Source organism: Molossus molossus, unplaced genomic scaffold, assembly GCF_014108415.1.
Source record: "Molossus molossus isolate mMolMol1 unplaced genomic scaffold, mMolMol1.p scaffold_m16_p_13, whole genome shotgun sequence".
Lineage (NCBI taxonomy): Eukaryota > Metazoa > Chordata > Mammalia > Chiroptera > Molossidae > Molossus > Molossus molossus.
The window spans coordinates 58,469,986-58,496,434 of NW_023425348.1; the positions used below are offsets into that span (position 1 = coordinate 58,469,986).

The window sequence follows — 26,449 nt, forward strand, 5'->3', positions numbered from 1 at the left end:
AATGCCTGTGACTTTGCCTGGCCTCCCAAAACAAGGGATTGCACCTCATTTTAACATTAAATAGAAACAGCATTTCATCTCCTCTGGAATGCAAAACTGGAAATTTGAGTGAAACATGCAGTTTTCATTATGTTAAAAGATCTACTCATTACAATCAGGATAAGAGGATGTGAATAAGACAAATTGATCACCACTTTAAATGTATTAATCAGCTTGCAACTCTTGTCACCAGTCAAAACAGAACAGCCAGACGTTTATTCTGTCTCAGTTGTATTTTCGGGCCCATCCCAGGAGGTCACGGCATCAATGAGCTGCTCTCTGCAGATTATGGGCAGTCTCAACACACTGCACAAATTCTTCCCTGCTTAGAACTGGACAAAGAAGACACACATACAAATATTTATTGAGCACATACTATGTGCCACGGCTTGTGTAGGCTCTGGAAATACAATATTAAGGCAAAGCTGGCCCTTGCCCTCCACATTCCCCTAGTTAAGTCAAGAGATTAGATGTGCAAGCAAACAGTGAAAACACTTTGGCTTGGGCTGGGGACTCAGGCACCAATGGGAAAGTGGGAGAAGAAGGTGGAACCACCAAGAAAGGGAGAGTAGTCCATGAGTTTTCTCTCTGTGCCATGGCTCCAAGCCTCAGGGTAGATGCAGAGGAGTTATTTGGGGTCAAGAAAAGCCAGGTAGCTTCTGACACGATCCACTTTTACTCTGGGCAATCCACGAGGCCAAACAATCAATCCACTGAGTTGAACTTTACAAGTTACTGATTATTTTTTTAACTTCAATTATCTGCTGTTGATGATTCTGTTATGGGGAAGGAGTGAGGTGTAAACTCTATCTAGGGGCCTCTGGAGCGGGGCATTTTTCTAGCTTTATGAGGCTTCGAGAGACCATAATGCATGTTTTATGGGCCCATTCTCATTTTTAATCTGCTTTGATAAGATCACTATGCTGGGAAGATACAGACACTCACTGGAGGCCCAGCGTAAGACGGAGACAAGGACACGGCTGGGGAGGCTTTGCTCCTGCAGGTGGGACCTGGGAGAGTGCTGCATGTAGGTGCAGTGTCCTGCTCAGTGAGGGCAGCCTTGTCACACCCTCCCAGACATCCTCTCCACACGGATCCGGGCTGGTAGTAGGTGTGAAAGGGCACAGACCGCAGACTTTGACAGAGAAAATCCCTTTGACCTCTCCTTCGGTCACAGCAGCAGCTGCATTTTCCAATGAGGAGCATATGACATGTAAAGAATGGGAGGAAATGGAATTCATGTGCCTAGAAACAGGCAAGGCTCCAGGCCCAGATTTCTGATCCAAGATCTGAGAATCAAAGTGGATTGAACCCCTCCTCCCCAGCCTTGACCATCCCCAGTCATCTACCATTTGCACCTTCCGATCCTATTCCTTGCTTCAGTTCTTCGAAGGGAAGAAGAGAGCATGAGTGTTTGCTGAATGAGCAGGAACAGCAATCCTTAATAAATGTCTCTGTGCTCCCTCTATGACCTGGTCTCCTCGGCAGCTAAGTTAGGGTTGCGTGCCAGGCTGTAGGGTGGGCACGGAAGTCATTTGTGTTGCCTCCAGTTCAAAGCTGTTAAAAACAGGAGTGGATTCTCCACACTCTCTTGTCCTCCACAGTGCAGAACGTGAAGACAATCAGAGGTGGAAAGAGCCCCGATCCCCGAGTCACTACTGGAAAAGTGTCTCCGAGACTGCTGACTGACCCATATGACACCCGGTGGAGTGATATCACTGAGATTCAGAGAATGTCTGTTCTTACTGTCTAGGTTAGCCTCGCCTGATACCCCGAGCACCCTCTGTGTGCCCAGGATGACAACAGATTCTTTCCTGTAAATTTTCTCAGGACAGTCTTAGGAATATCTATTCCAGGGGCATTTTGGCCTAGTGAACTTTAGGGGTGTGATGGGATCCCTACATCCCCCAAGATTCTGCTTCTCTCTGTGGACCTCCAGACTGTATGCCAGAAACCCGGCTCTAAAGACGTTTGGGCTCTGCTTGTTCTCAAGGATTCTCCTGGGATCCAGGCTGCTCTCTTATCCTAACACTTACCACCTTTTTCCCTGGACTTGACGATCTCTCGATACTGCAAGGGTCTACATTTTCCTGGATAGAGTTTACTGGAATGTTGACTTTCTAGTCAGCCAAATCTGGCTTCAAATCTTAGCACTGTCACTGTACTCCGCCATGCATGTATTCACAGCACGTAAATGGCTGTTAATGCCCAGATGTACATCTCCAGCTTGGACGGATGCTCTAAACTCCAGATCCAAGTATCCTACTGTCTTCTTGGCATCTCAAACACAGCTAGAGCTCGTGATAGACAGGGCTTCCTCCAGGTTCCCCCTTCTTAGTAAACGGCTCCTCTCTAGGCCCAGATGCTCAGGTCAGAAGCATCCTTGAATCACTTCTCTCTCCTCACATGACGATAGTCTAACCATCACCAAGTTCTATAGATTCTACTTCAACTATCCCTTGAATTCTTGTCTGCATTTCTACACCCACCATTCTGGTCCAAGCTCATATTCTCTCTCATCTGGAATAGATAAAAATAGCCTCTTTGTTATACTTCTAATTGCCTCACTCCATCCATTTTCTGCTCAGCAGCCAAAGGATTTACTCAGAATCTGTTCGAAGCTTTGAACAGCCATTAGGGGAGAAAAAAAGCCCCAATTTATGTGTAGCCCAGAACAGTCTGTGTACCCTCTGCTGACGTCAGACACCCCCCCCCCCCCATGCCATCATGCCAGCCTTCTTTCAGTCCCTGATCTCAGGTCCTCAAATGAGCCCCATCTTGCCTCTGCCTGGGGTGCTCATTTGCTACTGGTCCTACAACCTTTGGCCATTCTTTTAGAGCTTAACTTAAAGGCCACTCTCTCACAGATGCCTTCCCTAAACTCCCAATCTAGATTTGGTCCCCCGATATAACTTCAAATCACACCCTGAACTTTTCCTTCATTTCTGTTGGTTGTTGTGTTTTGTGTGTGTGTGTGTGTGTGTGTGTGTGTGTGTGTGTTACATCATCTCTTTGACTGGACTGAAAACTTTGTGAAGCAAAGACTGCCCACAGTGCCTGGCACATAGTATGTTCTCTGTATATACTGTTGAATGGGAGAAGGAGGGTTTATTAAGTGGAAGCCAGGTCTGCTGGTTCAATGGTGAGCAGGGGCCCTAGTTTCAGGAACCAGCTAAACTTTAGCTGCTAAACTATACATATACAGGATCCCAACTATAAGAAAAGCTCTGAGAAATCCATATTTATAAGATATCAAATTGAGATTGATATAAAAATACATTTTAACATGGGCTTCTTCCCAAGAATTATTGATAGCTAACATTTACACAGCGCTTACTTTAGTCGGACACTATATGTGAATCAACTGTTCATCCTCACAAAGACCCTAGGAAGTAGGTGCTGCTTTTGTGCCCATTCTAGAAATAAGGAATGTGAGACACAGAGATGTGTAGTGACTTACCCAAGGTCACACAGCTAATAAGTAGCAGAGCCAAGATTCTAGTCTGGGTTTTCTATATCCAGAGAGTTCTCTTAACCACTTTGTACTATTGTAGGACATGTTTCTTGGTTCTCCCTAAAATAGAAGATGACTGACAAACGAATTTTAGGTTCTCATCTCAAACAGACATCAAAAATAGGGACATGTCATTGGGATTCTCAGAGGGATTGGAAGACACAGCTAAGAAACAGCATTTCCGCCCTGGCCGGTTTGGTTCAGCGGTTAGAGCGTCAGCCTGCGGTCCTGAGAGACCCGGGTTCGGTTCCCGCTAAGGGCACGTACCTTGGTTGCAGTTTGTCCCCGGCCCTGGTCGGCTGTGCGGGTGGCAGCTACTCGATGTGTCCCTTTCACATCGATGTTTCTCTCTCTCTCTGTTCCTCTCTCTCCCTCCCACTCTACCTGAACAAAAAATGAAAAAATGTCCTCGGGTGAGGATTAAAAAAAAAAAAAAAAAAAAAAAAGAAACAGCATTTCCTGCCAGGCCGGTGTGGCTCACTGGTTGAGCATTGACCCATATACTAAGAGGTTGCTGATTTGATTCCGGGTCAGGGCACATGCCCAGGTTGTGGGCCGATCCCCAGTGGGTGGCATGCAGGAGGCAGCCAATTGATGTTCTCTCTTATCTATGTTTTTTTCTCTCTCTCCCTCCCTTCCTCTCTCTCCAAAACCAATAAAGAAAAAGAAAAGAAATAGCATTTCCTGGCAGTGTAAACTAAGTAGACTGGGCTTCTCGTCCTGGCCATTTCTGACTCCCTGCGTGACAATGGGCAGGTCTCAGACCCTCGGCTGCTTCTTCCTTCATAAAAAAGTAAGGAGTCTGACTAGTTCATCTCTGAACTCTTCTCAAATTTCACACTCCAGAATTGTATGTATCTCTAAAGAGCAATATTACATAAAGTCCCAAACTCCCTCTTCATTCATTCCTGAGAAATTAACCAGGAGCACCCTCCTCCGGCTGATCATTTAGGTGGAGTGAGAGCCGACGAGTGAATCAAGAGGGAGAGACTGGGACAGACGGAAAGCAAAAGGGTGAAAAGAAAAGTGAGGGGAAAAGAAGGGGATGGAGGCAAGAAGGTGAAGGAGAGAGGGGCAGAGCGAGCGTGAAAAGAAGAGAACGCGGCGAGCAAGGCTGCCTCCACCGCGAGCTCCCAGGAACCGGAGGGCCCACGAGTTTGCAAACGGACTCGGTGGCTTCTCACAGTGTCGATGGCCGTCAGAGGCTTTTGACTTGCTCTGAGCCAGGAGAGAGACATGAAAAGGATGATTTAAAAGCCCCAAACACGGGGAGCAGAGATGGCAGATACAGAACAATAAACGTCCTGGTCAAATTGCCATCGGAGTGTCTGTATTAGGCTGCGTCTCTAGTCTCTGCATGTCAGCGATGGAGAGCCCAGATTGTGGCCGGGGAAGTCACACAACAATGGGGCCTGATGTTTTGTTTCCATTTTTCAAAGGCGCTCCTTTTTTCCCTCCCGGTGATAAGGCCCAGGAAATGGTTAGTGACATGCTCGTGGGAACCTATGGAAAAGAATACACACGGTATCAATGGCGCAGCCGCCGGCCGGAGCAGAGCGGGTGGGTGGGGAAGCTGCGGGCCCCTGGCGTGGGCTGTGCCGGTGAGATAGCATTGAGGCGGCCGCCCGGCAGCCTGCGCCCCCAGTCTGGGGACCGGGCCCCTTTATCCAGCTAGAATAGGTGGAAGGCCAGACAATGTAGCTCTATATTTGGTTTGACAACAAAGGGCCCAAGAAAGATTCGATAGTGCGGGGATGGCCGGGAAGGCGGTGCAGGATACAGCACAATGAGAACCTCGCGAAGGTATTTAGCCTGGCCCTTTATGCCAGGAACATGGCAGGGTATGGATGTCGTCGCGATGTCTAATGGCTTTTGTCTGGCCCACAGTTCTGTTTACTAGAGTGAGGTCCCTGGGCAGGGCTGAAATAGGTGCCAGGGTGTTCCCAGTGCCATCGCATGTAGGAGCCACCTGAAATCACACTCGGAGACCACCAGGCCTCTCCTTCCCCTGAGCCCGGCCAGGCTCCAGCTGGCCCAGAGAGCACAGGTCAAGGGAAAGTTGGACGGGATGAGCTGGAGCAAGACCTTTTCAGGGACATCAAGTGACAATTCTTACTGGAAGGAGGCAGCTCCAGTTCCATTGGGGGCCGGATGTCCCAGAGGGAGGCCACCCAGGAAGAGGAAGAGGATGAAGGTGCAGCTTCACACACACACACACACACACACACACACACACAGACGCACGCACACGCACCAGTGCACCTTGACGCGTTTGCCTGACATGCATACCCAAACTCACCGTGTTAGAATTCTGAATCCTGCCTCTACATTTCCCACTGTTGGAGGTGAAGTAAGGGGGATGGGATTTTCTCACAACTGAGCTTGCTCAGGGCAGCCCTGTTAAGAGCAAAGGCTTTGAGACAAGACAGACCTCAGTTTGAATCCTGGCTTCATCAGTAATTAGTTTTATGAAATTGAGTAGTTTGCTTAAGTTTTCTAAGTCTCATTTTCCACAATGTAAAATGTTAGAAAATCGGCCTACTTCATAGATCATAGGTCTGTTGTGAGGGTAAAAGAATGCACATAAAATGCTCAACACAGTGTCCCATACTTGTAAACATTTACCATATATGTCACCATTATCACATGGGCAAACAGCTTATAAAGTGGGCTGGGTAAGATGGCCTGAAAACAGGAGACGATCGCGTGCTCTCTCTCTCTTTCTCGCTCTCTCTCAGCTCTCTTCAAACCCCACTCTAGGGCACAGGACATTTATTAAGCAGTTCCGTGAATCATTTTCAGTGGGAGGGAGGAGGAGAAAGCAGCAGTGGAAAGAGGGAGAAATCAAGCTGAGATGCACACCCAATGGCAGTCATGGCCAATCCCATGGGAGCTAGAATTTGCCTTCAGAGTTTCCCAGAGCTGGGTTGAGATGGTCAAGTCTTTATGCTTCCACATATATCAGTCATTGGAAGAGGGGAGGCGAAGCATTTCTCTGTGGCTGAGGCAATCCCAGAAAACTGCCTGCTGACAGCACTCCCAGCAATCGGGACACCAAGCCCCATTGCAGGGACATCTGAGGAAGCGCACTGCGGTGTCCCAAAGCCCCTCCTGCATTTCGTTTCTCCACACTCTTACTGCTACTCCCAGCAGCTCCCACGGTGCCATGCTGGCTTCTCCTCTTCCTCTTCCTCTCGCTCGGCCTCCTCTGGCTTCTCTTCCTCCTTCTCCACCTCTTTTCTTCCTCTTCTTCCCTCTTCTCTTCCTCCTCCTCCTCCTCGTTCTCTTCTCCTTCTCGTTTTCCTTTCTCCTCCTCCTCCTATTGCTCCTCTTCCTTCTCCTTCTTCTCCCCACCCCCTCCTCTTCCTCCTTTTTCTTCTTCTGTCATTTTAGGTATTCAAACTTTCTTAAGTTAAAGCTTGAAAAGTGAGGAATTAAAGAGGGCAAACCAATCAAAATCAAGCCGTTTGATTTTTCAAGCTCATTCAATTTAAAGTTCTCTAATGCCCCTTCCCAGGCCTGACCCTTGGACTGGAGACTGGCAGGCTGGATGGGTAATGTGGTCTCTATTTTTTCTCTCCTTGCTCCACTTTCTCCCCTATTCCCCCCGGTACTCCAGGTCCTCCCCACTGCAAGGCTCTTGTGGAACTTGAAGGCCGTCTAGCGGTTGAACTACTTTAAGGATGGATGCTCCTGAAAGTGCAGAGCATCTTTGAGGGGGAAAAGAACAGATGCTGGTTGAGAAAATAGCTCAAAGGGTCAACTGGTCCGGTTCTGATTTTGGTTCTGCCACACACCTCTCACCATGTCCTACATTCCCAGCAGAGGCGGGGCTGGATAGAATCAGAGGTCCTCTGTCACTACCCATCTTTGGACCTTAGCTGTCCTATCTCTAAATGGGGTGGTAATGTGGTGTGAATAGTAGTTTCCTGTGGGTGCATCCAACTCTTTAATTCATTGAGTTGGCAAGGGCTCAGGCAGGAGTGGGGCTGCTGGTGCACTGGCTGGCCCTGATGCTCGCCACACTTGCACACACACTCTCCCCTCTCCTGCACATAGTGGGTCCCTCCTACTCTCACCCGTGAGAGCTGTACATCTGCCCATCCCCCCAACAGCCACCGCCTCCCAGCGCAGGGTGGAAGCTCTTTCCCAGCACAGATGGGCATCAAAGCACCACAGGGATGTTCTGAGTCAACAAGGGCAATTAACACAATAAAGACACCACAGTTATACTTGCCCTGTGCCAGGGACCATGCTCAGCTCTTCAGCGTTCTATCAACCCATTCACAACAAGGCATGATAGTTATTACAAGTACTCTATTTTATAGATGAAAAAAACTGAGGCCCAGAGGTTACTTACCTTTTGAACCCAGTCCACTCACTAGAAAACGGAGAAGCCCGGTTTAGACTCCAGACTATCTGACTCCAGAGCCTATGCTTTTCGCTATCATGAAAGTCAGCTTCCTACCTGAACCTTAATTGCTGTTTTTGTCCAGACAAGCAGCTTGCCTTTTATTGCTCATTTCTTAGGCCAAAAAAAGTAATAGTCATTTAGTGCCTACTGTGTGCCAAATACTATGCCAAGTGTTCCACATCCAACCTTCCCAATTAGGTATTTTCTCCCCCCACTTCAGTGATGAGCAAATGGAAGTTCAAAGAAGCAGAGGAACTTGCATGAAGTTACATAGCTCATAATGGGCAGCAAAACAAAGTCAGCCTAAGCCTGACCCTGCTACTAAAACCAGCCAATACCCTAACACATTTTGGTGCCAACTGACTGGAGGGTGATTCAAAGCATATGTAGAATCCTTGCCTGCAGCCTGCAAAGCTCATTAGCTCTCACATTCCTCCCCACTGTCCCTAACTCATTGTCACCTCTGCAACTTCACTCACACTGGCTCTCCATACCCCATGCCCTCCCTGCTCCTTTCTGCCTAACCAAAGGCCCCCTCCATCAAGAAACTTCAAGGACTGCCTCCTTGCCTCCGTGATCTCTCTAGAGCAGTGACTTCTAACTTTGATTCTACGCTCTCAAAGAGTGCCTCATTTTCCTAATTTGTGAAATACCCTTTTGAATTGCTAATCAACTTTTGTCCTTCCAATTTTTAAAAGATGATGCCTTGTTTCTAAAGGCTCTGAAAGTTCCTAAATGATAGAGACATGTATGCGAGACATGACATACTGCATTCTTTTGTGCATGACACCTGACATACCGCATTCTTTCCAGCACATCCCCTCCTCTGAGGGGACTTTCCTAGTGAGTCTATCTAAAACAGCAGCTCCCGTCACCCTTTGTCCTCTTGCCCTGCCTTATTTTCCCTGCTGGTGTTCTCTAATAGAGCTTTTTGTGACTTTCTTTGTTGTCAGTTTTCCCCATTAGAAGGTAAGTTCCACGAAGGCAGGCACTTGTCTCTACTACTGGATGCCAAGAATCTAAACCAGGTTCTGGTTCACGGTAGGGGCTTAAATTTTTTTTGAATGACTGAACTCAGTGACTGAGCAAAGTAACAGGCCCTTAGCAGGCAAAGGGTCACAGCTGCTGTCACTGGGGTAACACGGGGATGGTGACAGTGCTGGTGTGAGTTGATGGGAAGAGGCTCCTAAGAAGCATCAAGACGAGAAAACCCAGCCTAGCATTTGTGCTAGATACTTTTGTCCTCTCTGCCCGTCTCACTCTGTTCTGTACCCTGGGAAGATGAGCTTTACAGATGACCTTTTAGCTTCTGGTTGAGTTCAGCCAATGGGAGACGTCATCAGTAGCTCAGAAAGTAGAAGGAGAGAGAAGTTGGGGCACTTATTCCCCCAGCTCCTTCCTTGCCGTGTTTCTCTACTGAACGTCTCACAGGGTCCCACTCCCATCTGGAGGTCTCTCCCACAACCATAGCTCTCCCAGGTCTGGGACTGTCCCCCCCCCCCCCGCTTCTCCCTTCCCCTAGGGGCAGTAACTCATCCCACCGGTTGCTAGCCTTAAAGTGCAATATCCCTCGTTAGTTGCCTTGTCCTGTCTAGTTCTTTTCAAATAACCCCTTCATTAAACTCTTTTAATCATTCTTCTGAGGCAGGAGGGACCCTTCCAGACATAGCTCAGAAAGCTTTTTGATGAAGAGCAAGAATGGGAGGTAGAGTCAGAGAGAGGGAGAATCATGGCAGAGCAGAGTTTCTGCCTGGAAATCCATGTGACAAGGGGGTTCGGCCAGTCCCAGGTGAAGGGCTGTCCCCTAAGATAACCCTGAAGACACGGCCAAGTCTGGCTCCCAAAGGAGATTCCATCGGTCATCTCTGAGTTTTTCCCTACCTCCCCCAGTGAGAGTGGGGATTGGGTGAAAGGATCAGCCTGGAGAGGATATTTGTCATGCTCTGCTTCCGCCCCAGATCTTGAACCAGCCAAGTCCACCCACGCTACAGAAACACAGACGCCTCTCCCTGTGGTTGGCATCCAGCTCTGGACTAGCCCCTCTCTGCTGCCAACCATATTTCTGTTTCTGTGTTGTCCTGTTCTTGACCCTTGGCTTTTAGTTTTTGTTTTGTGTGCGTATGTTTTTCTTTTTCTTTCTTGGCCTTGATCCTGCCTTTTGTACTTAGTGACTAAGCGTAGTTTCTCTAATTTGACCTTTGATTCTCTCTAAGGACTTTGGCTGACACTTCCCACTCTGTTTCCACTCCTGGATGCACTGGTAGAGTTCATGGCCTAACAGCCCAGGATGTGAGTGTGTGATTTAAGCGTGTGCATGCACACGTGTGAGTGCACATGTTGGGCCGGGGAAGGGAGACGTCCAATTGCCTGAGTCTGATCTTTGCTTCCCGCACTTATGAGATGTGTGACCTAGGACAAGTTATACATATCCTTTCTATCCTCAGTTTCCTAATTTGTAAATTTATAAAATGGAAAAAAATAAAATAAAGTACCTACCTTATAAGGTTGCTGTATGGCTACTGCTTCTGTTCAGTATATATTTCTAGTTGCCATCCCCCTACCCCACAACCTTTGGAACTCATGGTAGGGTGGTACCTCCTGGCCCCTTTGTGAATGGGAAGGGTCATGAGATTAGTTCTGCCCAATACGTTGTGCTCAGACATGATATATGTTGTTTAATTGCTGATGTGAGATCCTCTGGAACTTTCTTTTCCTCTGCTACAAATGCCATGTTTCAGATCCCAGAGTGAGGACCACGTGGAACAGAGCCCCCATGCCACCCCAGCAGACAGGGAGAAGAGAGAGAAATAAGCCTTGTCATTGTGAACTGCAGAGATCTGGGGACTGTTTGTTACCATGGCGTAGCCCAGCCTGCCCTGACCGAAACAGTCGTAGGGACTGAGGTCGTTCATGTAAAAATCTCTCCGCATAATGTTCAGCACACAGGATATACTCACCAAATATCAGTTATTATTGTTTGTATGACTCTGTGTGTGTGTGTGTGTGTGTGTGTGTTTTCTTTGTTAAACCAAACAATTTGAATAACCTTTTGTCCTCGGCACTTGAGAAGTGACGCGGGGGCCGGGGTTGCATGGTTCTCAAAGATCAGGACAATTTCATGGTAGAGGTTCCTTCGAGGAATTCTAGAAAAGGTGCTCTGACCTCAGTGTCACTTACAGACTTAGTAAACATGCCCCAGACAGGTGAACAGGCAAGTCATGTCATAAACTCAACTTCGTCGACACAGGCTGACGGGGCAGCCCACCCAGAGAAGCCCCATTGGCGATGGCTGAGAGACAGAGACAGGCTGTGTTGGATCATTCTTCTGCACCGTCTGAATGATGGTCTGTGGGGACCCCAGAAGACCTCCAATTAATTATTACTGGAGAAGATGAAATCATAAACAAAATTCCTTGTAATAAATTTTTCAAATGAGAGCACATGTTTTATTTACGGTACTGGCCCATTTTGGGCTTTAAATCTATGAACAAAAACAAACATGCTTTTTTATCAAACAAACAGGAAAAAAAAAGGATGCAATAGCCTTTCTTTCTCTCCTTGCCAAGGAGGACATGAGCTCCGAGCTCTGGGCAGGAAGGCAAGCCCCGGCTCTGTTGGCTAGAAGAATAAATGGACTCATTTTCTTCGCAGAGGAAGATTTAGGCTATAATGATTCTTCCACACTGAGAAGGAAAAAAGAAGGGAAGGAAAGGGAAAAACAAAGGCTCCTGCTGAGGTTCAGATGGTTTTACCTCTTAATTCAGCCTGACACCTGGGTAGAAAATGGAACATATGCAAAATGTAAACATCTATAACTAAAGCAGCTACCAACAGGCATGTTTTTATAGCTAGAAATCAGAAATTCACTTGATCTGGGCATTCTGCAGAAACATGGAAAGGAGTGGGCTCAGGTTAAGCGTCTGCCCTGCCCTCTGTCCACCTGCAGCCTAGCAAAGTTGTTCTAAACCTCGGGCACGAGGCCCCATGGAAACTCACACCCATTATCCCAGATTCAGATCTGTGGAGCCCCAAAATGCTATTGCCCAAACGTCTATAAAGAGTTATTTTCTGACAAGTATTGGTGATACATTGGGGAATGCAGGTCTGCTGGGATGATGGAAAGGTCCGTAAAGACACTCAGGCACCAGTCTGGGAAACCGTGAGGGGTTAGGTTGTTCTTTTCCAGAACGCAGTGTGAGCATAAACCAAAGAGCTATATATAGGGCTATGTCCCTGTGTTCATTTCCTGTGGCTGGTGTAACAAATTGCCATAAACCCGGTGACTTAAAATAACAGGAACTTATTCTCTCACAGTTCTAGATGCCAGAAGTCTGAAATCAGTACCAATGGGCCAAAATCAGAGCAGGTGGGGCATGCTCCCTCCAGAGACTCTCGGGTGAATCCTTTCTTCCTCTCCAGCTCCTGGTAGCTGCCAGCAGCCCCTGGCTTGTAGCCATATCGTCTCATCTCTACCTCCATCGTCTTTTTGCCTTTGTTCCCATTGTCTGTATCTCTTCTCCCTTTTATAAGAACACTTTGTGATTATACTCAGAGCCCACCCAGATAATCCAGGGTAATCTCCCCCTCTCAAGATCTTTAACTTAATTACATCTGCAAACACGGCTTTTCCATATAAGGTAATGTACAGTTGTCCCTTGGCATCCATGGGGGATTGGTTCCAGAGTCCCCTCGGATACCACATCCCACGGATGCTCAAGTCCCTTATGTAAAACGAAGGTGCGTTTGCAGGTAGCCCATATTTGCATGCAGGCCACAGCAGGGTGTGCCTACACCTCACTTAATTTGTGTGATTCAGTGTAGTTCTTGATGCTTGGTAAATTCAAGTTTTGCTTTTTGGAGCTTTCTGGGATATTTTTAAAAAAATAGTTTTGAGCCACGGCGGGTTGAATCTGCAGATGCAAATCCATGAAGATGGAGAGCAGACTCCAGTCTTCCCCTTGTGTGGGGAAAACCCAGTGCTTCCCTACTGGGTGTTTCTCTCCTGTGAGCCTCCTTTACTGCTCATGCGACACACTTCGCCTCTGGACACCAGGCGTGCAGAGGTTCCCTCGACACCAACCACTTCTCTGGGACACCAGCTGGGTGTGCTCCAATGTAACTCAATTCTGACACCATCTACCTGGAGAGAGCATTCGACCCCACGGGTTAAGGGCTCAGTCTCACAAGACTGCCCCCTCCCCCCCGTCACACCCTTCAGCACTTCAGACACCAGTCACAAGCAAGGTGATCACCTGTGTGTCTGGCCCACTGGCTATAGATTGGAGTTCCAACATCCGGCTTCGTGGGTTTGATTCGTTTGCTAGAGCAGCTCACAGAAGTCAGGGGAGCCGTGTCAGGATGCACACCTGAAGGTAAGGCGGGAAAAGAAAGAGGAGACAGAGATTCCATCTCGCTGGAAAAATAAAGAGGATCTTCATAGAAGAGGTGGCATTGGAGACGGGTCGTGTGGAGTGACAAGGATATGTCGGGTTGGGGGAACAGGACGAGCAAAGGCCCAGGAAGAAGGAAGGGCGAGGCTGGGTGGGATCACTTGGAAGAGCCCAGGTGGGGTGAGGTGTCGCACATGTGAATGAAGTGTACTGGAGAGAAATCTGGAGGTGGGGATGGTGTAGGGGACTCTTGGATGTCAGAAAGGGAAGTCTGGCCCTGGCCGGTTTGGCTCAGCAGTTAGAGCGTCGGCCTGCGGTCCTGAGAGACCCGGGTTCGGTTCCCGCTAAGGGCATGTACCTCGGTTGCAGTTTGTCCCCGGCCCTGGTTGGTCGTGCGGGTGGCAGCCACTCGATGTGTCCCTTCACGTCGATGTTTCTCACTCTCTCTCCCTTCCTCTCTCTCCCTCCCATTCTATCTGTACCAAAAATGGAAAAAATATCCTCGGGTGAGGATAAAAAAAAAAAAAAAAAAAAAAAAGAAAGGTAAGTCTGGGCTTCATTCTGTAAAAAGTGACCTACTGCATGTTGCCGGCATTGATAGACCATTCAGGACACTCTCTCGCCACTTAGCAAGAAAAGGAGGGGCATCTTGACATGTGCATCAGCTCCCTTTTTATTGGTTCTAGGGAAGGGAGGTGGGGTAGCCTGAAGGCAACAGAACAAGAGAGATCATTAATATTTATTAAACACTTACTGTATGCCAAATACTGATTTTTATTTGCATTTTCTAATGCAATCCTCACAATAGTCTTATGAGATTGGTACCAATGCTACCTTTACTGCATAGGCAGGAAGACAGAGGTAGAGACAAGCTAAGTAACTTGTCCCTGGAACAGCTAGGAAGTGGTGAGGCTGTTAGTGGTGAGGCTGTGCTCAGCACTTGGCCGCTCTGCTGGCAGGGTGGGGCGGGGCAGGCGAGACTGGCAGTCAGCTGGAGCCTGGGGTGAAGTCCTAATTCCATCAGAGTCCTCTGCCCCTTCTGCGGAATCCTGACTTCCTTCGGTTTGGGCCTATCCATGTGTTTCCGAGCCTGCGGGCAGGGATTCCGTGGCTCACCTTGAAGCTGCTGGTTGGTTATTTCTGTCCCTGGTTTTGAATCTCCAAGTTCCCATCTCTTCAAAGACCTATATCTTTAAGTAGCCCCATTAAGGTCCTAATTATTTATTTGTGAAGCATTTTTCAGGCATAGATCGAGCTACTCTGTGGTGTTTACTCATTAATAATAGCAATAGCTAACACAAATACCTATAGGTATTCTCACAACAGCCTTATAGCCCAGGATGTCTGGGGGATAGGGCCACGGGAGGTGGAGAGAGGAGGGGTTGTGAGTTATGATCCTGAGGACAGGCGGTGGAGACCTGGACTGCCATGCCCAGTGGTTTGGACTATTCTCTGTAGAATAGAGATGGAATATAGAATAGATCATAGAATCCAAGGGACAGGATTGAATTTGGAGTTTGGGAGTTAGGGGGCGGCAGTTAAAACCACAGGAGTGGATGAAACTAATTTCTTAAGAGAAAAAAAGTATTGAAGAATGAAGATTTATTCCAGAGGTAGGCGAAGGGCTCCATAGCACCCTGCCCAGGCTGACCCTCATGCTAAGTTATTAAAAACTCACTTCTCTGAAGCACATATTCTGTCGGACACTAATCTAAGCACTTCATATGAGTAGCTCACTTAAGCCTCATAACTGTCCCACAAGGTAGGTTAGCTAGAATGTGGCTGGGCCATCGCCATTTGGCCACGCAGCCTCCCTGCAAGGGTGACAGCTAATGTGTGTGAGGGTTTCACAGGTGTCAGGTGCCTATTTGCACTACTTTGTTTGGTCCTTATAGCATCATAAGAGATATCGTAAGAGATGAGAAGTAGGCACGCCAAGGGGGACATGCCAGTCACTTAACTTGACCAAATTGGAACAGATATTAAGCAGCCAGGTTTAATTTTTTTTTTTTTTTTGGTACATGCCCCTAGCGGGAACTGAACCTGGGACTCTCTGGTCCGTAGGCCAACACTCCATCCGCTGAGCCAAACTGGCCAGGGCTAAGCAGCCAGGTTTAATCCAACCTTTCTGACTCGAGGGGCTGGGTATGTGATGACTTCACCCTGCTGACCTTGTAAGTGCTCCACAAAACTGGCTGAATCCATAAATGGGCAGTTGGAAGAGTCTTGCTTCTACAAATTGGCTTCTGCATCCCTGACAACCAAGCATCCCAGGCCAAGCACCCAGGTGGTAACTTCCCACAGAGGCTGAGGTATAGAGAGTGGCATGGCTGGTTTCTACCCACCCCCTCTGGTTTGCCTGCTTCTGTAGCAGGACCCTTGTAGGGCAGGGTGGGCATCAAAGGCTGCCGGGATGGGCTGGGCCAGTTGGCAGCCCCCTCATTGGCCAGGCTCCTTCAAAGGTCCCTGTGCCAGGCTCTGCTCCACTCCAAGGCTGAGCAGATCAAAGGGCTCTGCAGAAATTGGGTTTCTGGGCAGCCCTAGTTCTGATCATCAATTGTCACTTTGGCATTGACAGCAGAGGGTCCAGCATGACAGGACTGCCACAGCCAAGGCTCCTGGGGCGGACATCAGAGAGTCAGCTCCAAAAGCTGGGAAGCTGCCTGAGGCCCCTTCGGGTGTTGACCCCTGGTGGGAAGAAAGGGAAGAACTGAAGGGGCCCCTAAGGAAACTGTTTGGAGCAGGGTCACCAGAGGAAAGTTGCTGCAGGCAAGAACACTGACTTTGACATTTATATTCCTGCCATGGAACCATGAGACCTGGTTACCTACGTAGCTGGGAGAATTGTGGATGTGCCCACACATGTTCATTCTCATGAATATGCATACACACACACACCCCTAAATACACACACACACACACCCCTAAATACACACACACACCTGGATCACCCACCTGGATATTTATGCAATATAAACATACTTCCATATATGTAGATTCTCATACAAACTAAAACAAACAAAAATATTCATACTCACATACTCCGTCAGACTTGCCTACATACACATGTGCACACATACACAACCATACACACACCAAAGGATGCAAGTGCATGACCACACACATACATATGATTACTCATACCCAGGCATATACACCTTATGATATATTCTGCCAGCTTCCAGGACCTGAATCTGATGTTTTTTCTCTCAGAAGGGAGAGAATCATTCTTGAGTGCAGAAATAGCCTATTATACAGATCCTGGTGCCAGCCATTCTCCAACTCCTATGCAGAAAAATCTACAGGAAATGAAGCAAGCAGAATTTATATCAGCTCTTGGAAGGGACTTCCTGCACCTCAGTGCTATTAAAAAGATCAGTACATTATAATTCTGTTCACTGAGGAATATTGGGTCACCAGAAATTTGAACCAGTTGAAATATCAATTTTGACCCAGAAAATGCTTATATTCTCTGAATTAATAGCTTAAAAAAAAACACATAATGGTCTAGTTGTAAACCAGAGGAATTTATTATAATTTTGGGAGCTGAAAACATGTTAGCATTAAAGACAGTAACAGAGTTCAGTTTAGCTAAAACTTTCATAAGTATAAATAGAGCAGTTTGTGCGCTCTAGTTTGGATCTTGTTCCAGCACCCACTCTTTTCATAATCAAGGTCATATGAGTAAGGAAAATAGCACGGGGTCTTCTGAGAACTCGTCCCTGACCCTCTCCCCAGCAGACTGCAGTGAGTACCTGTGGGGCATAGTGTGGCTTGTCACCTGGTTTCCCTTCAGGTCTGAGGTGCTCACTACCCCACTGGCAGGAATGTTGGCCACAGAGCGCTCACAGCAGAATGTCTCCAGGAAGTGCCCCCAGAAGACGGAAGCCATCTCACCATGATTATACCCCTCCCTAGGGCGGCCGGCATCCAATGACTGGTTGATGTGAGGGTACCAAGGTCCAGCCCCTTTGCCTCTGGTGGGACAATAATGAATGGTTATCCCAGTTTCAGAACTTCCCGTGGGATCAGCTGAGGCCTCTGTTGCAACTACATCAGAGGGCTACTCTGCCCTCTCTCCGGTTCCTTCACGCCCTCACAGGTATCATGCCTGAGAGCACTCCCCCCAAACTGCATTCACCCGAATCGCAGAGACTCAGAATCTGTCTCCCAGCTTCCAAGTCCCCATGTATTCCTCTTTCTTACAGCCCATACGCAAACATCAGCCAGCTGATTACAAATATATCCCAGATCTCATCATACCTCATCCCCTCCACGGCTACCACTCTGGTAGGAGCCACCCTTAGCTCTCTGGCCCACTTGCCCTCTGGACCAGACTCAAAACTGATCGCCATACTTACGCTCTCCACCTCCATGAGGGTTAGCCTGTCAAAACATAATTGAATCACATCATTTATTTGCTCAAACATTTTCAGGGGCTTTTTATCTTATTAAAACAATGATACCATTTAAAAATCCAAAGTCCTTACAATTCCTGTAGGACCTCCAAGGCCTGGCCCCCTGCATCCTCTCTGCCTTCATCTAGTGCATCCTCCTCCCTTACTCCTTGAACATGTCAAGTCTGCTGCAGCCGCAGGATCTTTGCACATGATGTTCCCCCTTCCTGGACTCCTGGGACATTGTTTTGTTCCCTTCATTTTGTTCTCTCCCAAATGCTCCTGAACTAAGAGGCCTCCTCTAGCCTCATATGACCCTTATTTAAAATGTCATAGACCCACACCTGCCACTCTTCCCCCTTTTCTTCCTGGCATTTCTTCATAGCACTTATCACCACCTAACATACTATATACTTATTTATTGCCTGTGTCTCCTCCTTCAGGGCATGTTGGCTTTTCCGTAAGGAGAGTACTGTAGCAGGGTTCACATGCACACACACACACACACACACACACACACACACACACACACACTGAACCACACAGTCTAATCAGCAAGAAAGAAGCACAGTCCCTTTTATTTCTGCTCTCATGTTACTAGACTTGATGGGTGGAATCTGAGGTTAGTTACTAAATCCGACTCCTCTTGCCACTGTTGCAGCCTCGGGCATCATCAAAGGTGTGAAGGCTGATGTGACCTTTGTCAATGAATTAAGATAAATGTGGTTCCCATGAATGCGCTGGAGTTTCCATCCTTCATCCTAATCCTACATTATGGTCTTTCTATGCTGTGCCTTGACACCATCTCCTTGTCCTCTACGGTGAGGCCCCCAACACTGGCTCTTCTGGAACCCCCGTGGAGCCAGTCTCTTTCCTGTGCCCACCCTTTGAATGTTGGAGTCTTTTCTGTAACAGCTTCCTTGCCCCATGGTTAGATCCACCTGTTCTTTCTCCAGGCCCTCAGCAGCCCTAACTGAGCAGTGGTCCTGACTGCAGAATTGAACATAAAATAGCTTGGATGGTAGCCAATCTGTGCCACCCCTCATTTCTGGGGTCCTCCGGGTTCTCAATTTGAAATGGACTGTAGGCAGAGCCACCTTGATTTCTATACAATTTTCCAGCAGGCTTTACATTGAGTCATCTCAGAAGTCAAGAGGCTAAACAATTAACAAAAGGTGGCCAGGTATGAGACAAGTTTTCAGTCATGTAGTGCCCTTGACTTGGCTCTGTTTAGCAAAACCCAGCACAGCCTAACCTGGCATGTGGTGGCTGATTCCAGGCACTCTGAGAAACCTCATGAGGGGCAAAATGACATTGGAATGAAACAGAAATCTTCCCTGTCCCTCAACCTCCACATCTAACCAGTTATTAAAACACTTGCATTCTGATTCTTGAAGGTCTTTCTAATCTCCTGTCTTTAGTGTCCTCCCCACTGCTGCTGTCATAACTCGTCTCAAATAGCCTGCATGTATTAACAAGATAATACTTTGAAATATTAACCCCAGTGCTTTTGTTCCCATTATTATTTCTATATATCCCTTGGCCTTTCCTCCATTAAACTAGAGCATAAAACCTGAGTATCCATTGCCTCAGAGAAAGGTAATTATCACAGAAATTAGAAGATAAATAAGTAACTTAATTACTGGTTTAACAGCTGAAGTCCTAGCCTAAACAATAGATTTGAAAGAATACTTACTGAAAGTATAAAGTGTAACTGAGTTTGGAGAATTGGCAGAGAGCCAGCGAGGAAACTAATAATGTGGATGCCTCCGTGGTCTCTGAGAGGGGGTCTGTGTCCTGCCCACCTGGGCTAATCCCAGGACTGCAGAGAAAGCGATAGTTCTCTCCTTGAGTTCTGGGATCTGAGAGCAAAAGGGCCTGTGTCCCCTTCCCATTTTCAACTTGGCAACCTTCAAAGTTCTCCTGGGATCCACAGGGAATGAAAACAGGAGGGTTGGTGTAATTGTTTAGGACAGCAGGGTATATCGCCTAACTCAGACCCACTGAATTTCCCACAGGCCGTGGCCAGAGAGCCTCCAAAAGAACAGCCTGAAGGCAGTGGACCTAAGACCCCCTGCTGCCTAGAAGACGAAACAGCCACACAAGGACCTGTGTGAATCAATGACCTAGGCCAGATAAGAGCCTCATGTCCCAGAAGATGCCAGAATGAGTGGACGATGGCCATTGCCGCTCTCCCCATCACCATCCAGTCCTCACCCCACAGCTTAATGCTACATCTCCCTCCCCCCACAGAACTTAGCAACAACCTAGACAAAAGGAAAAGAGGGAGGAAAACCTGAACCAAAGTTAAAATTCTGCCAAGAGTGGACATGGGTTCAAGTCTATAGAAAAGAAACTTGATTGATTGATTTATTTTCTGCATACTGCATTTTGTGGCTTGGGGGATTTTACCAGTGGCCTAACACAACTGCAGTCGTGCCCCGACTGGCTCTCTGTCTCCACTTCCTTTCCCTCCAGTCTACATCAGGACCAGAGAGACGTTTATTAAACACAGATACGACCGTGCCTCTACTGGTGAGAGGCCAGGTTTCTAAGTAGGCAGATCTGGGTTCAAATTCTGGCTCTGCCAAATTACTGTCCTCAGGCAAGTTACTCAACATTTGTGAGCCTTGTTTTCCTCCCTTGTGTCATGGAATAACCCCAGGGCCTGCCTCTTTGGATGCCATTAGGATCCTATGAGATGGAAATCCTGGTATAGAGTGGGTGTCCAGTTAGTATTGACTGGTCCCTAATGTACTATGTGGCTGTCACCTCCTTGGCTTTTTTGCATATACTCAAAGAAAAGCAGGAAACTCTTCCAACTATCACTTTATTCCTTGAGGCATCATCTCCTGTGCCCCCCGGGGTAGTTTTAGGGGTTTCTTGGTAGAATGCCCTCAGTCCTTCAAGCTCAGCCTAATCATAGCATTTATCACCTGGCTACTTGTCCATGCTCTCCAAAGGCCGGAAGTAATCCTCCATCCCTGCAGTGAGGGCCCTGGGCCCCTTTACGACCCTGATCTCCTCTTGCCCCAGAGAGGACCCAAGGAGCAAGAGGAAGCCCTACAGACATAATGGTGGGTTCAAGGAAGAGGTGGGTTTTCCATCTTTCCCATGGTTCCTTTGAGAATCCTCCATGACCTATGGGCCTAGGGAAGCCTGGCACCCCACCGGGCTGGGACACAGGGTATCCAGGTCAACTTTCATCTACGTACATGGTGCTTGTCCCTTTGATCCTTGGGCAGATCGAACAAAGCTCACTAATCAATGGCTTCCCCCCTTGCCTTTCAGAGCAGGTCATCAAACCCAGACTGCATCTCTCCCTGCTTCCTCCCCCCCCCCCCACCTGCTTGCCATTCAGAGGCGTTTGCTCTGTAAGGCCCAACCACTCCCCTCCCAAGTACTGCGCGTGTGGCTGTCTGTTCAATTTCTCCAATTTATATGAGTGCGGAGAAATGTCAGTTCTTGCTCACTGATACATCCTGGTATTTACCTCTCACCTAGGCCCTCAGACAGGGGTGGAAAGAAACATACACGTCATTTCCTGGCTCTTGATCTATGAAGCACCTGGTAATGAAAGAACCAGGACAAAGGTACACATGGCTGGGGGAGGGGGGCAAAGATGACCCTTTCTGAACCTATCTCCCCCTTTGTGTAACTTGAATATTGTTTTCCTGCCCCACCTGCCTCACAAGGCTGAAGTAAGGATCAAGCAAGCGAATGGATGTGTAGGTTCTCTAGGAAGGATGGCTGCTGGATGCATATTGGGTTTGTCTAGTCCTTCTAGTATATATGTTGGGAAGGATTCAGGTAAGGCTTCTGGATGAGCTAGAGTCCCCAATCTTCCCAGTTTGCCCAGGACTGACACATTTCCTGACATGTGGGAATGTCAGTGCTAAAACCAGGAAAATCCCAGGCGGACTTGGATGAGTTGGTCACCCTACAAAGAGGCAGCACTTGTGAATGGCTGTTAGGGCTGAACGATGTACTTCTCAGCTTCATCTGCGGAAGCTCTAACCACCAGCAGCTCAGAATGTGACTGTATTTGGGGATTGGCCTTTACAGAGGTGATAAAGTTAAAATGAGGCCCTCGGGGTGGGCCCTAACCAAGGTAACTGGTGTCCTTATAAGAAGAAGAAATTTGGATACAAGAAGACACCAGGGACACACGCACACAGAGAAAGGACCATGGGAAGACCCCGCTGCTCACCAAGAGCAGTGGTCAGAGGACACGGCCAGAGGGAGAACAGTCACGATTGTCTCACCTGCAGGAAATGTAGCACCAGAGCCACAAAGGTAGCTCCCTGGAGACGGGCACTCCAGGACTCCCAGGGGACTTCTTAAGCATTTGAACTCAGGCCCTGGCCGGTTTGGCTCAGCAGTTAGAGCGTTGGCCTGCGGTCCAGAGAGACCCAGGATTGGTTCCCGCTAAGGGCATGTACCTCAGTTGCAGTTTGTCCCTGGCCCTGGTTGGGTCGTGCGTATGGCAGCCACTCGATGTGTCCCTTTCACGTCGATGTTTCTCTCTCTCTCTCTCTCTCTCTCTCTCTCTGTCTCTCTCTGTCTGTCTCTCTCTCTCTCTTTTTCCCACTCTATCTGAACAAAAATGGAAAAAATGTCCTTGGGTGAGGATAAAAAAATAAAATAAAAAGAATTTGAACTCAGGATTTGTGTCCTTACTCATTAGAGCCCTGTCTTCTAACAATGATAATACTAGAAAGACTCTCTCCATGTACATTAAAGAAAGGTGAACACACATGAAAGAAAGCTTTTCACATAAGGCCACTCATGGAATAGGATCGGCTTCAGCTTGGGGATAAGGCTGAGGCTCAGAGAGGGGACCTGGCCAGTCGGAGCGACAGAGCTCGGGGTCGACTCTGGATCCAAGGGCATTTTAATTGTAGCACACTGAGGCGAGCCATGGTGGCCCGAAACAACGTCTGTTCATTTGGACGGGATTTATTGAGAGCATTTCTGTGCCAGGCCTCGATGAACTGCCAGGATAGACATGTGGACAAGATCTGTCTCTGCTCAAGTGGCTCACAGGTCACAGAGGAAGTGGCCAGGTGAACTGTGAAAGGAGAGGTTGACGAGGCCCGGCAATGAGGACGCGCTTGAGGACGCAGAGGATGGTCTGTAAAGGCTACCCCCAGAGACGATGTCACTGGGCCTCCGAGGCCAAGTGGGAAGTGGCAGAGAACACGGGGAAGAAGTCGCCAAGCAGGGGAAATGAAGGTGCAGGGGAAGACCTGAGAGCGAGGTGATCCTGTGGCTGCTTGGAACGCCCTGAGCTTGGGGCAGGGGTTTGGGGATGAAAGTCTGGTTAGATATTAGGGAAGCCCATTTAGATTTTAGTCCAGGATCGAAATGCCAAGATTGAAGATGTGCTGTGACCTGTGTCGAGCGCCTTTCACGTTGTGCTGAAATCAGGCCTCTTTCCTTGTCTCTTTCCTCAACCCTGTCTTTAACTTCCTTGGGATTGAGTTTTATTGTAGCCCAGTGCCTTGTGTCGTGTCTGGCATTCATTTGCTGAATGAATGAATGAATGAATGAGCTCTGCTACCTGGTTGCATTCTCCTAATTTTGACTTTCTGTTTTTCCCCTGTGCTGTTTCCGATTTTAGTTGAAGATTGAACATGGGCTCTGCACACAGGCCCTGAGGCAGTGAGTCTGTGTGTGTATGTTTTACATCAGCCAAACCAAATAAACAAACACATGGCGGAACCCCAGGCGTGCTGCTCCTACACTTGGCACAGCCAGCTGGCACGTGGCGGCCCCTCCCCAGACACCCCAACTCCTCCCGCCAGAGTCAGGATGCCGCCTAGAGGCTTGGCAGTGGATTTGGGAAGCCCCCTCCCCTCTCCAGCCGCAGCAGGGTCCAAGCACACACTGATACGCTCCTTTTAATTAGAGGGAAATTGAAATTACTTCTGTCTTGAAACTCTGAAGAATTGGTTGGCAGCCCCTAAGACAATGAGGGCCCATTGACAGCATGGTGACCTCAGTACTAGGGAGAGGACGGGGATCTGCCCCGCCCCCAACTGGGCTTCCTCCTCCATTGTACTCATGCTACTAAGCACCCACCCCCTAATGACTGCTGCAAGTGACCCTGCGAGCTTCCTTCTGAGGAGGTGCCCAGCTTTTTAGATTCTCAAATCAAAATCAGGGCTCTCAGCCCAGTGCTTACCCCCTGGGGTCTTCCTGCATTTCCCAAATCAGTCAATGACTTCCCATTTCCAAGGGCCCCAGATCAAAAATCAGGGGCTAATTCTACACTCCTTCCTCTCTCTCTACAACCTTAGACACCAGCATTGCCTACTTACTGCCAAGTGGCTTCACGAACCCATCACCTTCTTTCCAGCCCCTGCTACTGTCCTGATTCAAGTCCTCCTCGTCTCTGGACTTGTACAACCACCTCCTACTGGTCTCCTTGCCTCCAGTCTCCTTTCACGAATCCCTTCTCCTTTCCAGGCGCCATATTCATCTTTCTAAATTAGATTTGATCTAGTCACTCCTTTACCAAATAAACAAGACCAAATAAAAACCCTTAAATGAGTCCTATGACAGAAGTTGTGTGTTGTTCTTCAATCTTCCTTCTTCTCTAATAATACAACCACAATTTACGTGGCTACTCAGATAAAAACTACATTTCCCAACCTCCTTTGCAGCAAGGTATGGTCACACAACTCAGGTCTGGCCAATGAGATTCACCTAGAAATGAAGTATGCAACTTTTATCAGGATCCTTAAAGGTAGTGACATGCTCTTCATCATCCTTTCTTCCTTCCTGCAGTATGAAATATAGATGTGATGACCGAAGTTGGAGTAACCATCCTAGGCCATGAAATGACCTTGGCAATGGAGGTCATAAACCGTAAGATAGAAACATTCCACGGGTCACGGTACAAACCCTGCCTTTTTCTCCCAAACTTCCCCATGAGAAAGAAATAAACTTCTATCCTGACTAATTAATTCACTGCTCTGTCAGGGCTTTCTGACACTCCAGCTGATCGCAATTCTAATGAATTATCACCTACAGCAGGGGTCTGGAACACAAATATCACCAGGAGCCAGGTAGGCAACATAACTAAGTGATGCCTTCGGGGACCAGGAGGCAAGGAATGGGTTTGTTTACTCATTCATTTTTCTGTGTTTAGTCATTCAGGTTGCTTTTATTATTATCATTATTTAACAAGTATTTATAAAGCCCCATTATGTGCCAGCCACTCTCAGGCCCTCTAAAGACAAAGACAAATTCTTAGAGGAGATCCCGTCTGGTTGGGGAAGACATTGTAAACAACTATGGGAACCGCTATGGAGATTGTACTGGTTGCTGTACAAATAGCTGTAGAAGCACAAAAGAGGTTGAAGTTCATTCTAAATAAAGATCTAAAGACAAAAACTTCAAAGGGAAGGTAACCTCCCTCCCAAAAGATGAGTGAATTCGAATAAACAGAAGTTAGGAGGCTTGGATTTCCCGCTGTTGCAGTTCCCTTCCCTTTCAATGACCCACAAACAAGTTGGTGGCAGAAAGCAGTGGGGGAGGGGCGTCAACACAGCAGAAGGAACTCTGGGATTTGGTGGGGTTAACTCTGCAGCCTTTTTTCCTTACTGAGCCTTTTATGGGGTTGGATGGTAGCTGGGACTCAGAGTTCCTACCTGGCAGCACTACGCCATGCAAGACCTGAGGTTTAGGGACTGCAGGCAAGTCTCAAGATCTGAAACATAGTAGGTGACTAGTAAATTTCGGTGTCGTAAGCAAAGGCTTTGGGTCTCTCTGCTGCTCTCCTGCTCCAATGCTCACCAGGTAAAAAGTCCTGGAGGTTCGGGTGATATTAAAAATATGTCATAATCCTGTATTGCACAGGTCTAACTAATCAGATCAGAGATTGGGTATAAACAACCCATCTGGCACTGAGCAGACCCAGCGTGCATCAGCCCTGCCCCGAAGACACTCTTTACATAGCATTGAAAGGATGTGCAGAGCAGGAATTACAGAAGCACAAGCTGCGTAGATGCTGGCCTCTCGCTCTCACTTTGCACTCATTGCTACTTAACCTTGGGCTGCATCCCTACTCTCCATTTACTGGAGTCAGAGGAGTCAGTGACCTGGGCTGGGCTGGGTGACCCGGAACCCCCAGCAGGTCAAGCCATCCCTGGGCCTCCCCGGCTTCCCTAAGGGGCTCAGAGCCCAGCTCCCCCAACAAGAGTCCTTTTCACTCTTCAAACGGAGCAGCAAATTCCTGCTACAGACTCAGCATGAATCTTCCTTTCTCATCTCATTTCTTTTACAACTTTTTGTGCTCCAAACCGTCCTGAAGACAATCACAAGGAATACATACCTGACATGTTTCCCCTCTGAAGCACTTCCCTCATGGGAAAACTCTCCAAAAAATGCCTGAGGAGAAGAGAGAGGAGCGAGGCTGAGCTGCCATGTCAGCCCATCAGGACTTGGAAATAACTCCTCCAGCTGCTCATTTCTAAAAGTGGAAAGCTGAGAGCAGACGCTGGAGTGGGCTGCCTGAGACACACAGAGCACTTTAACAAACATTTCCAGCAATGTGAAGCGAGTGTACTTTCCGTCCTTTTCTCTGCCTGCACCTTGTAAACATGTTTTTAACAAATGGAAGAGTTATCCACCCACCGCTGTTAACCCCGGGCTCAGACAGAGTCCCCACAGTAAGGAGACCATTTAG

The 26,449-nt window shown here is 48.0% G+C and overlaps 1 long non-coding RNA gene across 1 annotated transcript; it reads right to left on the reverse strand.

Annotated features, from left to right (window-relative positions):
* Positions 1 to 11,260: 11,260 nt before the first annotated feature.
* LOC118629040 lies at positions 11,261 to 26,187 on the reverse strand. Its single transcript, XR_004959342.1, has 3 exons — positions 26,096 to 26,187; positions 13,220 to 13,333; positions 11,261 to 11,313 (listed from the first exon to the last, which is right to left on the reverse strand). It is a non-coding gene; the product is annotated as an uncharacterized LOC118629040 (long non-coding RNA).
* Between the last annotated feature and the right edge of the window lie 262 nt (positions 26,188 to 26,449).